Raw genomic sequence first — 15,467 nt, 5'->3', positions numbered from 1 at the left:
TATCTCACTATGATTTTGATTTGCATTCACCTAATGATTAATGATGTTGAGCACCTTTTCGTGTATTTGTTAGCTGCTTGCATATCTTCTTTGGAGAAATGTCTATTGAAGTTTTTTTGCCCACTTATTAATTGGATTTTCTTTCTGTTGCCGAGTTGTTAGAGTTCATTATATATTTGAGATACCAAAGCCTTGTCAGATTCATGACGTGCAAATTTTTTTCCTTAGGGGTAAAGAGAATACTGAGGGACATGTAAACATGTCCCTCAGTAATTCATGGAAACATTTCATGTATTGAGGTTAAGCTCTAATTCTTTCTAATGGTCCATTGTGCGAGTACTATAATTTATTCAACCATTTGCTATTTATAGTCATTCACTCTGTTTTTAGTTTTTGGCCACTGCCAACTGCTAAAATTAACATCCTTTATATCATATATGTCTACAGGTTTTGTTTCATTTTTACGGGATTTAACCTCAGGAGTGGGTTAACTGGATCGAAGAGTGTATACATTTTTTTATTTGGGCATTTTCCAGTCATTTTCTATACAAGCTCTAACTTACAGTTTTACTAGCAACATATGAGAGTATTCTTTTTGGAGAATATTCTTTTTGTACTGCATCCTTGCCAAAAATAGGTATAATCAGGCTTTAAAATTTTTGCTTAAAAATAAAAAAACTAGATTCGTCTACAGCCATGCCACCCTGAACGTGTCCGATCTCATCTGATCTTGGAAGCTAAGCAGGGTTGGGCCTGGTTAGTACTTGAATGGGCATTAAAAAAAATAAGTAAAATAAAATAAAATAAAATTTTTGCTAGTTTGATAGGTGGAAATCAGTGGTTCTCAACTTGTAAATGATTTTACTCCCACCCTCCAGCACCCTAGGATGTTTGCCAGAGTTGAGATATTTTCGATTGTCATAACTGTCAATTATTGGGAGTAGGAGCTACCAGTTTCCAGTGGGAAGAGCCAGGGATTCTGCCAAATATCCTGCAATACTCAAGGTAGCTCCCACAGCGAAGTTATCCAGCCTAGAATGCCAGTAGTGCCGAGGCTGAGAAACCCTGGTATAAAGTGATACCTCATTTTATCTTCCATTTGAAAATCTTTATGGGTGAATTTGAGCATCTTTCCATATGTTTGTCAGCTATTTGGATTTACTCTTCTGTAAATTGCCCATTCAGGTTCTTTGCTCATTTTTCTTTTGGTTGTCTCTCTCATCAATTTATAAGACCACTTTATATTTTATAAGCCCTTTATTTGTCCTCTTCACAGAAAATCTTTTTCAAATATCTTTTATTGACTAGTTTACAGTATCTTTTGCCAAACAGTAAGATGTTATTGAAAAGCATAAAACAAAGTCTGAACAAATGGTTAGATGTACTATGTCCTTGGGTAAGAAAACGTTATAAAAATGTTCCTTTCCCCAAAGTTATAACTTTAATGAAATTCCAGTTGGAATCCAATCAATATCCAATTAAGAATCCAGAACTATCTTAATGTTTACATAGAATAATAAATGTACAAAAATAACAAAATTTTGCAAATAAAGACTAGTAAGGGGGTATTTGTCTCACCAGATATCAGAACTTACTTTAAAAGCTCTAGAATCAAATCAACTTGTTGATATAATTGGAATAGACACATATATAAGTGAAACAGACTAGAGAATCCAGAAGCAGGGCTCACAATATGAAAATTTAATGAATGACAAATATTTTGTTCAATTAAATGAAAAAAGGATGGATAACAATAAACGTTACTGGCAAAACTGTTGCTCTATATAAAGGAAATTAAAACTGGAACAATCTTATACTATAAGATTGTGTTTTAAGCTATGGTATAGTACAGGCAGAAAAGGAGCATTGATTCATATAGAATTGTGTGGCATACAGAATTTTGGAACAAAAGGAAGAATTAAGATCAGCTTGTCTATGGTATTACTTTCCAGAGGAAGACTCTCAGTTACAGAGAAGTTAAGAGACAAACAATGTGATGAAATTGGAAACATGCCCGGTGGCCCAATTTGAACTTTGTTCTACAAAAGAAATAATGGAATTCAGTAAAGCATAATCATAGATTGTTAATTTTGGAAATAATATTGAAGCTAAGACTAAGAAATGTAATCAGTTTAACAAGATTATCAAGAGAGTTAGAAGCAAACTCAAAATAGTCTTTGGCTGTGTAGATGCACAGTCCAATACTAATCCATGCCATGCAGCCTTTTATCTCCTTTCTAGTTGATATTGCTTTTTGCTTGTTTATTAATTTATTTTGTTTTTTTAGATTCCACATATGAGTGAAGTCATGCAGTATTTCTTTCTCTGTCTGACTTATTTTAATTAGCATAATATCCTCTAGGTCCATTCATGTTGTCACAAATGGCAAGATTTCATTCTTTTTATGGCTGAATAATATTTCAGCATACACACACACAGACACATATATACACACACATATATAATATCCATCCCACATTTTCTTTATCCATTTATTTACTGATGGGCATCTAGGTTGCTTCCATATCTTGGCTACTGTGAATAATGCTGTAGTGAACATAGGAGTGCATATATCTTTTCGAATTATTGTTTTGGATTTCTTCAGATAAATATCCAGAAGGGAATTGCTGGATTATAGGGCAGTTCTGTTTTTTGAGGAATCTCTATACTGTTTTCCATAGTCGCTGTATTGATTTACAGTCCCACTGACAGTACACGAGGATTCCCTTTTCCCCACATCCTCACCAATACTTGTTTGTTGATTTATTAATGATAGTTATTCCAACAGTCGTGAGGTGGTATCTCCTTGTGGTTTCGATTTGCATTTCTCTGATTAGTGATGTTAAGTATCTTTTCATGTGTCTATTGGCTATCTGTATGTCTTCTTGGCAGAAAGGTCTATTCAGTTCCTCTGCCCTTTTTTAAATCATGTTGTTTACTTTTTTTTTTTTTTTCATTTATTTCCAGTATCATGTACCACAAAGCAGTTCTCCTGGAACGTAGAGTATTGAAATTCCTTTCAAATGTATTCACTAGAACTTCTATTCTTACTTTATTCCTAATAAGTATGATAGGTACAAATAGATATTTTTCTCAGATTATAGGCGGGAACACTAAGAGACAGGGAATCTCAGTCCTTCAAAGTCACATTTATTCCTCAACACGAGTTTATTGAGAGCCTATTGTCCAAGGCTTCGTACTTGGTGCCACAGGGAAACATTTATAAAAAGTCCCCACCTTTGGGGCATTCATACGATCAACCAGTGGTGAGTCAGCCATCCAAGTCCTCCAGGCTGTGCCCCTGAAATGCCCCTGAATTGATGACCTTTGTTACAAACAGAAGCAAATTGTATCCTGACAATCATAGACTGACTATGCTGTGCCATTCAGCAGAAGGCCAACTCAGTTCACAAGTGACTCTCCTCCTTGCTTCTGAAATACTTGACCCAGAATTTTGTATGTAGTCATCAAAACATTGCTCCCAGATGAGCTGTGTCATGGAGCAGCCCATTTAAAGGGCTGCCTACTCATCAGCCTGCTCAGCCTGCGTGGGCTGGGATTGTGGCACCATAATGGTGAGGCATTGCCACACCATCAAGGCCCTTTGGAAAAGAGCTCTGGGGTTTTTCCCTGTGGACATTGTGCGGCAGCATTCCTCCATCCTGCCTCTGCCTGTCTTCTGCCATCATTTCACATCTAAATTGGAATGCTGCAATCACTCACCAGTCTTAAAAAATTTCATCCTGTGTGAGTGGTGCACCCTACGAGAACAAATCTGTTGTTGACGATAATTCAGATATTAAACCACTACCGTCATCCTCTGACTTGCATTTATTTGATTGTAGTTTTCTTCCCTCTAGTCTCTCCCTAGCCCAGGCCAGTCTCCATAGAACAGTCAGAGTAATCTTTCTAAAATCGAATATTACTTTGTCCTTACCTCTGATTGTTTAAGAATTTTGGGCGCTTACTGAATAAAGTCGAAACATCTTATTTCTGAATTTTGTTAACCCCTCCAGTCTCATTCTCCACTATTGGCCAATCCACCCCCTATTTTCAGCTGTATAGTCCCCACCAATTTCTCAAGGCACTGCTCAGATATCTGCTCTAGCACTACAGCCCTAGCCCAAGCCACCACCATTTCTTCACCGAGATGCTGCACTAGCCCCAAGCTTGTTTTTCTGACCCTAGCCTTCCCCTGCTTTAGTCCCCTCATACAGCAGCCGGGGCGGTCTTGCTAAGGCCTAAATCAAACCCTGCCATTCCTCTGCTCAAGCCCTTCCAATGGTGTCCCATTGCATTTGGAATTAAACTCTCCATTTTTACCATGGCCTCTAAGGCTGCCCTGCCTGACCTACTCGCTCCACCTAAGTGTATCTCCCACTTCATCTTCTCTGACTCTCCACCTTCCCACTCTGAGCCAGTCACACTGGCTTCCTTGGGTTTCCTTGTAGGCACTAAGCACCCACCTCAGGACTCTTACACTTGCTGGTCCCTCCGCCTGGAACAGTCTCTTCCTAGATACTTGCATGATGCCCTCCCTTGCTCTTTCAGGTTTCTGCCTAATTGTCACCTTATCCTACTTAAAATAGCGCACAGCCTCATTCTGGCACCACTCTGTCCTCTATCCTGCTCTATCCAACTTAGTGCTCACCCTACTCGCTGTATTACATATTTATCTGTTTACTCTCCTATTTCTTGAAATGAACACTAGAATGAGAGTTCCGTAGAACTAGTGACTTTGTTTTCGTCTGCCACTCTAGAACAGTGCCCAGCAACAGGAGTCTGTGGACATCAGATACCACCTAAGAGCCAATCTAAGGATAAAACGTATTGTAGTAGAAAAGAGCACTTGATAAGGAGTTGGAAGCCCCGAATTCTAGCTCAGGGTTTTCTATGTACAGGATACGTGACTTTGGATAAGTAGCTGCACCTTGCATCTCAGGTTCCTCTAACATGGGAATTGGAAGTAGATGATCTCCAAAAGCCTTTCCAGATCAAAGGTTCCATCTTTTGATCTAGCTGGAAGGTGGAACCCAAGTGGCACGAATAAGTTGAGTCAGGGAAAGGAATGTATTATCTCTCAATACCAATGACCTTGTATGTTGAAGGCATGATGACGGAATCTGACACCTGGCAGAGCCTGGACTCAGGCCTCAAATCCCATTTGCCTTCCTATTCCTATTGACATAGCTGGCTGCCTTAACCTTACAGCAGCTGGGCTCCCACCAAGATGGAAGAGGAGAAGCTAGGAGGTGTGGGTTGCCCTCTAGTGGGGTTTAAGCAATATGTGGAACTGAGAAGGGCTCAATCGAGGATCTGCAAACCTGCCGGCATTGTGCTGGTTGTCTTAGCTCTGCTGTTGGGTTTTTCTATGGGAACTAGAGTTAATGCGGCCCAGGGTTCAGGTATGTCCTTTAGAAGTTCGAGGGGTGGTTCTGGAGATCACCAGAGGCACACTGGGGGCACACAGTCACTTGTGAGGCGGCAGTCTTGGAAGTCCTGTCTGTGACTCAGTTGAAGAACCTCCTTGTATCAGATGGACCACACAGAATAATTTCGCCCAAAGCCAGAACTGACTAGATTATTTAGCCAAGCGAGGTGGTGAAATTATTTTCTGATATACTTTATCTTTTTAAAAGAATGCATAAAACATCTAGAAAAATGTTAAGTCCTGTTTTATAAAAGCATTTGGCTTCTTATGACAACCTTTGAAAATAGTCACGGTCTCATGTGAATGAGTCATAAGTGAGGAAATCCTGAAAGAACTAAAGGGTGTGTTGATTTCTCTAATCTATATTCATTTGTGGCAATGTAATTGGCTAAGGAATAGATCAAGTGCTTTATGAGATTCTCACTGCCAGCATCAGACCATATCTATTCAAATATTTCTGATGTGTCATTCTCCTGCCTCCCTCTCAACAGTGTATAAACATGTGCAAATACACGATCACACACTTATCTTCTCCCCTTCTTTAACTATGTATTCTCCATGTGATTTGGTCAGGTATTTTAAAATACTCTCCAATGGAAAATTAAGTGTTCAAAACATTTTATGTAGCATCTACCCAGATGGAAGAGGTTAATGAAGAAAAGCTCTTCCCAGCCCTCAATCCGACTAATTTAGGACCTCCTGTTCAAGTCCCTATAACCCCCAATTCCCATAAGATGTTCACCTTTCATCTCTTCCCAGTTCTGAGGGTGAGAGGTCTTAGCTGGAATCTTTATAATAAAGAGGAGGATATTTTCAGTTCTTGGTGAGATATTTAGGTACTAGGAGACATGATTGCTCAAGCCACGTGTACTTGTGCTCAGCCTTCATTGCATCTGTCCTGGTAAATAATTTCTGGTAGTTGTATACAGGACTTCTCTGCCACTAACCGTGGGCTTTTTGTGATCAGAAACTGCATGTCATCTTTATCTTTGTATTCCCTGAGTTCACTCTTGTGTCTTGAGCATAGGAGTGGTACGATAAATGTGTTTTGGTGGACACATTTCCCACACCTCATGAGTTACACTCCAGTCTTCATTCATACTTTTTTTTTTTTTGACTACTGTTGACAAGTACAGGCATACCTTGGGCATATTGTGATTTCAGTTTCAGACCTCTGCAATAAAGCAAATATCACTGTTAAGCAAGTCACGTGAATTCGTTGGTGTCCCAGTGCATATCAAAGTAACTGTAGTCTATTAAGTGTGAGATAGCATTATGTCCAAAAAAAAAAAAACCAATGCACGTACCTTATACTTCATTGCTAAACAATGTTAACCATCATCTGAGCCTTCAGTAAGTTGTAATCTTTTTGCTGGTGAAAGGTCTTGCTTTGGTGTTGTTGGTTGCTGACTGATCCCCGGGGTGGTGTTTGCTGAAGGTTGGGTGGTTGTGGCAATTTCTTAAAATAAGGCAACAGTGAAGTTTGCCGCAGCAATTCACTTGTCCTTTAATGAAAGATTTCTCTCTGTTTGAGAGCATTTTACCCACAGCAGAACTGCTTTCAAAACTGGAGTCAGTGCTCAAACCCTGCTGCTGCTTTATCAGCTGAGTTAATGTCATGGTCTAGACTCGTTGCTGTCGCTTCGACCGTCTCCACTTCATCTTCACCATTAGATGCCATCTCAAGAAACCACTTCTGTTGTTCCCGCATATGAAGCAACTTCTTATCTGTTAAAGTCGTATTGTGAGATGGCAGCAATGGAGCCACATCTTCAGGCTCCACTTCTAGTTGTCTTGCTGTTTCCACCACATGTGCAGTTACTTCCTCCCCCAAAGTCTTGAACTCCTCAAAGTCATCCACGAGGATTGGAATCAGCTTCTTCCAAACTCATGTTAATGTCGACATTTTGACTTCTCCCCATGAATGACACATGTTCATAGTGGCATCTAGAATAGTGAATGCTTTCCAAAAGGTTTTCAAGTGACAAATGTGTGACTCTTCGTATCACTTTTAACATAGAGGCCGTTGTAGCATTATTAGCTGGACTAATTTCAATATTGTTGTATCTCAGGGAATAGGAAGGCCCGAGGAGAGAGAGAGAACAACCGGCTGGCGGAGCAGTCAGACCAAATACAGTATTTATCAATTAAGTTTGCCGCCTTAGATGGGCACCATTACTGGTGCCCTAAGACAATTACAATAATAACATCAAAGATCACTGATCACAGATCACTGTAACAGATAAAACAATAATGAAAAAGTTTGAAATATTGTGGGAATTACCAAAATGTGACACAGAGACATGAAGTAAGCAAGTGCTATTGGGAAAATGGTACCAATTGACTTGCTCTACTCAGGGTTGCCACAAACTTTCAGTTTGTAAATGCAATTCCTGTGAAGCACAGTAAAGTGAAGTAGAACAAGGTACGCCTGTATTATAACATCACACTTAGCTATAGCTGAAGCATTCTGTGCTTATAGCCCAGTTCTATCTTGGTGTAAAGATCTGATTTAATTTCAAATAAAATCAAATTTTAGAGTCTGTTAAAAAGTCTATCTCTGTATTAGAATATGAATTTCTTTTAAGGAGAGCAATTCATTCATGCTTTTATCTATAGCTCATACCAGTTTGTATTTCTAACTTCACCTCGTCCAGCTGTCTACCTGCATTCCCAGGCAAGAGCTCTTTGTACTTTGAAGTATAGGAGAGGACATGCAGATTCAGGATACGGTGTTTGGTGGTCCACTGTGAACTCTGTGCCTTAATTCATTATTCTGGCAGGGGATAGTTTGTTGGCGGTGCTTTGACGTGCCCCCAGCAGTGAATATAGGGGCCTCACACAGGGTAGAGAAATGCACAAAGCTTGTGAGCAGCTGATTGTTCTGATCTCTTACCTCTCCACTTCTACTCTACTTGAAACCTCACTACCTGGCATATTATATGACGAGCTTAGAGGGGTGGTGCCTCAGACAGACCTGGGTTTAGGGCACAGCCCCCACTACACCTCTTGCCAACCTTGGGCAAGATACCATCCCCTTCTGAGGCTCAATTCTCTCAAGTAGAATGTAGATAATATCTGCTTTGTGGGCAGTTGGGAGGATTACACAAGGGTAGATAGGATCAATGCTTTGCACAGTGTTTGGCACAAAATTGATCTAAAAAAATTCTATTATTTTCTAGGAACCATAGTGGGCCAGCTTCAAAGTATGAGAGAGAAACTCTGGCACACAGGAACTTTCTAAATGCTCGTGTGGGCAGCAGAGGCAGATCCCATTTCAAATTTAGCTTTTGTTTATTTTGTCAGAGTTAGAGTGTATGAGGAGAGGAGAAAAGAACAGGAGGGATACCGTTTTTTTAAAATCTTGATTTTATTGAGGTATAATTTTCGTCAAATAATCATCCATTTTAAGTGTATAGTTCAGTAAGTTTTGGCAAATATATACAATCGTATAACTACCACTATGAGATTCAGGGGTGTTTGAAACAGGCCTCTGAGGTGGGGAAGCTACTGGGATCTGGAACTAAAATGTGCAGCTTGGTCTGGACTAAGAAGGAGCTTCTCTTTTCCCTCAGGGAAGGAGGGGCGGTGGGTGGAAATGTAGATAAATGGGCACTGGATGGGGTAGGAGTAACAGCACATTCCTGGATGTGTGGTAGGATTGAAAAGATAAACAGGGATGAGACAGGTTCTGCCGTAGAGTATGAAAGTTTTAAATAGCTTATTTGGGCAGCGACTGGCAAGGGATGTGTGCAGAGACCACCCGACTCAGCCTGGCTGTGCGCGTGGAGAAACCACAGGTGGGAGTTTCTCTGGGCATACATGAGGGACAGAAAGTCAGAGACCAGAGGATTCTGAGGATTTGCGAGTAACGTTGATGAAGCCATGAGGGAGCAGAGAAGCAGGAGCTGATGGAGGGGTTGAGAGAATGGGAGGCCTCGGTGGGCGGGTGGAAGTTTATGAGATCTACGAGGAGTTTCTCTGGCTGGTTGGGTTTAACATTCCACAGGTGGACCTGTCGTGAGAGATGACACAGTTCACGTCACACTCACGGGAGGTGGCTGCTGAAGTTTGGTGGAAAGCAAGTGATCAGCTAACAAATGATCGAAATGCGAAGACAGGATCATTTAGACCATACTGGGCCTTCCAAAAGCACTGCCAGCGTTTCACTGGGAAGATTTTATCCACCGCTTTGGGCGTACAGCTGTTATGATGAAACTGCTCAATCCAGCAGCAGATCTGGTTGGCTTAAAATATGTCGAGAATCCCACCTGTTTTAGCACCTTTATTGCTACCTCCCATTTCTGTGGACATCTGCAGTCATATAAACGGGTCTTCCTGTGACTGTCCATGCTCCGCTGGTCTGTTCTCAGTACAGCAGCCGAAAGAGTCATTTAGAGCAAACTCACATCTTAGCACTTTTCTGTATCCATCTCATTCAGCAAAAAAGTTAGGGGCTTTTCCAGGGCTCATTCAGGGGCTTTCCAGACCTGCACTGTCCCGCTCCCCAAACCCACTTTCCTTTCTGATCTCATCTCCACTGTCCTCATCGCTCAGCGGGCTTCAGCCTGCTGGTCTCCTTGCTGTCTCTGCACCACCCCCCGCACACTGTCATTGCCAGGTGTTTGCACTCTCTGTTCTTTCTGCCCGAAGATTTCTTCTCCCATCCACCTGCGTTATTTACTTCCTCACCTCCTTCTGGTCTTCGCTTAAATGTCACCTTTCTCTCTAGGGCCTTCACTGGCCATCCTATTTAGTATTACCGACCTTCTCCCTTCCACAAACACCTCGTTTTCTCCTCTGATTTATTGTCTGGCATCCTATGTATTTTTCATATTGTTTATTGTCTGTCTCTTTTAACATGCAGCGAGTAAATGCCATTAGAGTAGGGATTTTATCTCTTTTCCTGCCACTTCATGAGCAGTCAATAAAAGAATTGACTGAAGAGATGTTTGCTCATGACTGTAAAGTGAAATTTAATTGAATGCAAGCTTACATGGAGAGACAAAGGAGAAACATGACAAAACGGTCATTTTCTCTGGAAAAGGAAAGAGAGAAAATGAAAAAAGACAGAAGAAAGGAAAAACTAAAAATCTACTAACATTTACTAACAGATCCTTAACGGCCCAAAGGCTGAGGCGTGTCAGAGGTCAGAGATAGAAAATAAGGGGGGAGGGTGAGGATTTAAGAAATCGACCAGCAGCTGCATACTCCCAGCACACAGTCAAGGAAAAGCCTGCAATCCAACTTCATATCCCTCCACATACATACAAATTTAGCTGGTAGAACACTGCACAGCATCAGGAGAAAGGGTGTAAAGTGTGGTGTTAGGTTTAAATAGGCCAGCACTTTAAAGAGGGAGCTAAACGCAGGATGACAAGGTATGTCTTGTAGGCAATAAAAAAGAATACTTTAAAAGAAGTTTTCTTAATATTAAAAAGAGAAAAGAAACTTGCATCTTGTGAGCATTAAAAAGTACAGCGAGTAAAGCGTTAGGGAAACAGGAATGTGTGTTGGAGAAGAGAACGGAGAGAGGTAGTTAAATATAATCTTGGTTTTATTTGTACAGCTTTAATCTTGATAAATGGCACAGTCCTAAAGCGAACACCTTGTCCAGGGCCCTCATAACATTTATGTTTCAAAATCCAGGCTATAGTCCAAACGATTTCAAATTCTGAGAGAAACTATTTGTTTAGAGTCCGTTGTCCTGGGTGTTAATATGAAAGCAAACTACAAAATATTAAGAAGAAATTCATATGTAATTGCTCAAACCAGGCCATAATAAGCAGAAATTTGTAAATAAGTCAGTTCTTTGAGGGCTATTCATCTGCCTGCCACTTCTCTGCAGTGCCTAAAATTTCCTTTTCTATAAATGATTAACAATAAATATTTAATTGAATTGAAAGATATCAAACATGTTATATTCATTTTCAGGAAAGGCAATTATTTGAAATGATTAATCTCTACCAAATGAAAAATTATGAGTCAAATTATATAATGTTGCTGTGTTAATAGGTGTTGTTATGTTAGCTGGATTAAAGTTTTCTGCTACCAAAATGGAATGGTTCTCTGCTCCAAAATTACAGTATAAAAAAAGATGAATGGAAATCATTTTCTCAATTTATTTTTTCTCCCATTAATTGTTCTCAAGCATTTGGCTTCTACTGCAAATTGATCATAATACAATCTGGTGTAAGAACATACACCTTTGCAAAAATTTAGTTGTTATATTTGGAGAGTATTGAGTATAAAATATTGAGCTCATTACCACCAGATGGCTATCAAAAGCATGACTCAGAGAAAGTATTTATGATATGAGCTGTTGTCTGAAGGAAAACTACTTTCCTTTAGAGACTGTAAAATCCACCTTTGGCTTAAGCCAGACCAGCAGAGAGACATGCACCATGCACTTGGACCACATAGCACTAGCCTTGGAAGTCCTGTTTTTACTGAACTGTGCTCGGGTGAGAATCCATCAGCCTCTCCTGAGGGATGCATAGGAAACAGCCTTTTAAAATCTGATCTTGTTAAACACGCTCTGCACATTACATGGTGTCCTTTTTGTGGACCTTCGGGAGGTCTACAAAGTTATTTTTAATTTCAGTATCCAGAAAAGTGCTTCTTTTGAACATTTTTTAGGGGACACTCTTGTGTAACTAATAAGATTTTTCTTTTTGCATCTGCTAATAAAAAACCTTCCCATTAAACCCAAGCCCACCCATAGCAAGGTGAACAGCTTTATGGTACGTATTTTCATGCCATCCTCTTTCTTGCTTCCTGTTTATGTTCCTACCTCTGTTTTCTCTTTCTTTTCTACTTCTAACATATGTTATCTAGTAGTATTTTGTGTTTTCTTTTAGGCAACCTTAAGTCTTTTGAGGGAACAAGAAGAGAAATAAATATATTCATTCACATATATATAAAATTTTGTTGTGTTAATTTGAGTTTTATTTTTTGCTAAGAGTATGGTGCTTTCCAATTACTTTGCTACCTGAGGATGTATGAGAACCTTTGATTTAGAATGTTAGTTGCTAAGAGGGCAGAGAAGATTCTTTAACACTTGACAAATATCAAACCACAGTATCATCACCAGCCAATAATTTTTAAAGACCTATTTAGTGCGTTGAAGAAAAGTATAGTCTTCACAATCTATATGTAAATCTACACTATAATATGTACTATAATCTAGCATGCTGACCATTCTTTCTAGTTTAGATTCTGGCACAATTTATTAACTTCTTCCTGTTTAAAGCCTCTTTAAACCAATTGGCAACTAATTAATTTTCCTTGTTGAGTACATTTCTGCTTAATTCTGTTTTTTTCAATTTGTCTGTGGATAATTTACAATAATTTCTGAATCACATTCTAGATCCGTGGACTCAAGATGTAATGCTAATGTTTGCATCTGCTATTAAAAATATTCCAATCCTTACCCCTGAGAAAAACAAAATTAGGTCAGTTAAATCCACCGAAGAAAGTCAATGCAAGCTGTTCAATCTTCGTTCAGCCTGGATAATTTGGGCTTGACCTCTGTGTTCAGGTCCGCAGAACTCTGGCTAGGTATACAGTTAAATCAGACGCGCCACCTACTGGGAAAAGCTTGGAGTCACAGGTAGAAAATAGAGCAACTGTAAAAGGTAATGGAGGCTGCACAGCACTGTAGAAATAGAGCAACTGTAAAAGGTAATGGAGGCTGCACCTCGCACCACTGAGCTGTGCCCTTGCAAAACTGACCGTTTCAGCCATTTTTGTTATGTGTATTTTACCACAATTTAAAAAAAGTAATGAGTGGTATAAAAGGCATTCAACGAAGCAGAATTAATAACAGTTGTTCATAATAATATCATCGATATTATAGTATATCACATTTATACCGATGCTGTCATTAATAATGTTAATATTAATAATAATTAATACCCATATAGTGCTTACTATGTGCCAAGGATATTCTAAGCATCTCATGTAGCAATACAGCCTTCATCGCTATTTTCTTAAAGACGACTCAGAATATGTAAGTTTTACACTGTTTCTCTTCCCTTCAGACTGTCAAGTCTTTCCAGGCAGCTGTTTTTATTTTTTTGACCCTGCAAATACACTGGACTTATGGGCATGGCATGGTGTGGGGGTAGGGGGTTGGAGGGAGGTGGCTGGGTAAGGCAGTGTCACAGGAAGTCAGAAGAATGGATGGCCATGTCAGGGGAGGCTCACAGGGTCCTGAATTTAAGCATAAAGTTCTTAGACTTCTCTGATTTTTGTTGACCCTTATCCCAATCCAGTTCTTTGGGGTTCTGCACAGATTGCTTTAATATACGTCTGATGTCTTCAAGGTCCAGGTCTCCAAAAGTCTTCACAGTCTGACTCCATCCCACATGGGTTACTCCTTTGACTGACTTTTCACTGCTCAGTGTGTAACCAGCCCATAGTCTGTATTAGCTGCTTATGCTTCTCTTCTTTATCCAACTAGATAAGTTCGAAGAGCCAGAGCAGTGTCTTTGTTTTCTTTGCATATTCTCCCCTACAATGCCCATCACAGTACTTTGTTATGTAGATAGAGTAAGCTTACTACATTTAAAAAAAATTAAGATGGTGGTACATTTAGGGGGGTTAATATTATTAAGTTTTTTCCCATATACCAAATGCAAAATTACGCGTATATCTGTTGGTGAGGACATTTCCTACAGCCTGGAGATATCAAACCTTGAATCTGTAGTCTCTCCCCGCACAGTACCTGGATGTGAGACGCTTTCTTGTTACCTGTGCATTGACAGTGTTAAGTCTCACTCCATACACAGTCATGTCATCTGCCTGTGTCCTACTGCCGAGCTCTAGTCTACAAGAATGTAAGAATTTGAAGGAATTAGGCATTCAGAATTTTCCATGAAATAACTTTCTAGAAGGAAAAAAAGTACAAGGAAAATGGTAGCCTGGAACCCTGATATTTTTAAATGTGTCTTAGGTCCACTGCCTCAGGACATGTGCCAGTTATAGAACCAAAATCCACTGTCCCATGACTTGCTCCTTCTAGGTCCTGAACTCAAAGTGCAGTGATTATTCAAAGTTATTCTAAAAAGTGGCATGAAGTTTGTAATTCCTTTTAACAACTTGAAAAAATCCTGGAGAACTATTTCCATGTTTCCTCTGACCCTCTTGTATTTGTGATACACTCGCAGCCCTGCTTTGCCAACTCTCAGTTAGATTAATTAATAACACTTAAATGTTATCTGTCCATTTTTTCTTCCAAGTCACAATTCTATTGTGAGTCATTTCTTTTCTATAGCAACTGGTTATGCCGTAACAAACAGTGGACTATGTTATGTCAGTGGAAGATATACTATACGGCAAAAGTTGTAATTTCATCTAAATGACTTCAAAGAGAAATTAAAAAATATATTTTGATTTCAAAATAAGAGGAGTTATAATATTTCTACACAGATCAGATTTAACCCAAACATCTCATTGATCCACAAACAAGTAATTTTCGGATCAGTTAATTAGTTCTTATTACTATTCATGTCTCCCTGTCTAGAGGGGGATGAATCATAATCAGTATATAATTTCCATTTTATGGAAGAGGAACTAGGCTGAAAGAGAGGCCAGGAGTCTGATCATCTGCTTTCTGGTTTCAGCTCTGACTTGAGCAAGTAGCCTCAGGCAGGTTGTCAAAACTTTGTGGCCTTCTTTTTTCACCTATCGGATAATCAAGTTGGATCTCGTGCTCCGTGCGCATCCCTTCCCCTGTCTAGCAAGTCCACGTGATTGTCTTGCCCCTGTTGAACCTCCAGAGAGTCCAGATAAGAAGAGATCCTGCCCGTTTCGGCCGTAGAGGAACCCAGGACTAGTTACAGAATTTGTCGGGCCCATTGCAAAGCAAAAATGTTGGACTGTTTGTTAAAAAGTTATTAAGAATTTCAAGAGAGTGACCACAGAGCATTAGACCCAGCATGGGGCCACTCTACGAGTGGAGCCCTTCTGAGTATGGGGGCTCTGTGACTAAAATGGTCACACATTCATAAGGTTGGCCCTGGAGAGAACAAAG

Source organism: Pteropus alecto, unplaced genomic scaffold (genome assembly GCF_000325575.1).
Source record: "Pteropus alecto unplaced genomic scaffold, ASM32557v1 scaffold101, whole genome shotgun sequence".
Lineage (NCBI taxonomy): Eukaryota > Metazoa > Chordata > Mammalia > Chiroptera > Pteropodidae > Pteropus > Pteropus alecto.
Note: the sequence above shows the minus strand (reverse complement) of the source record.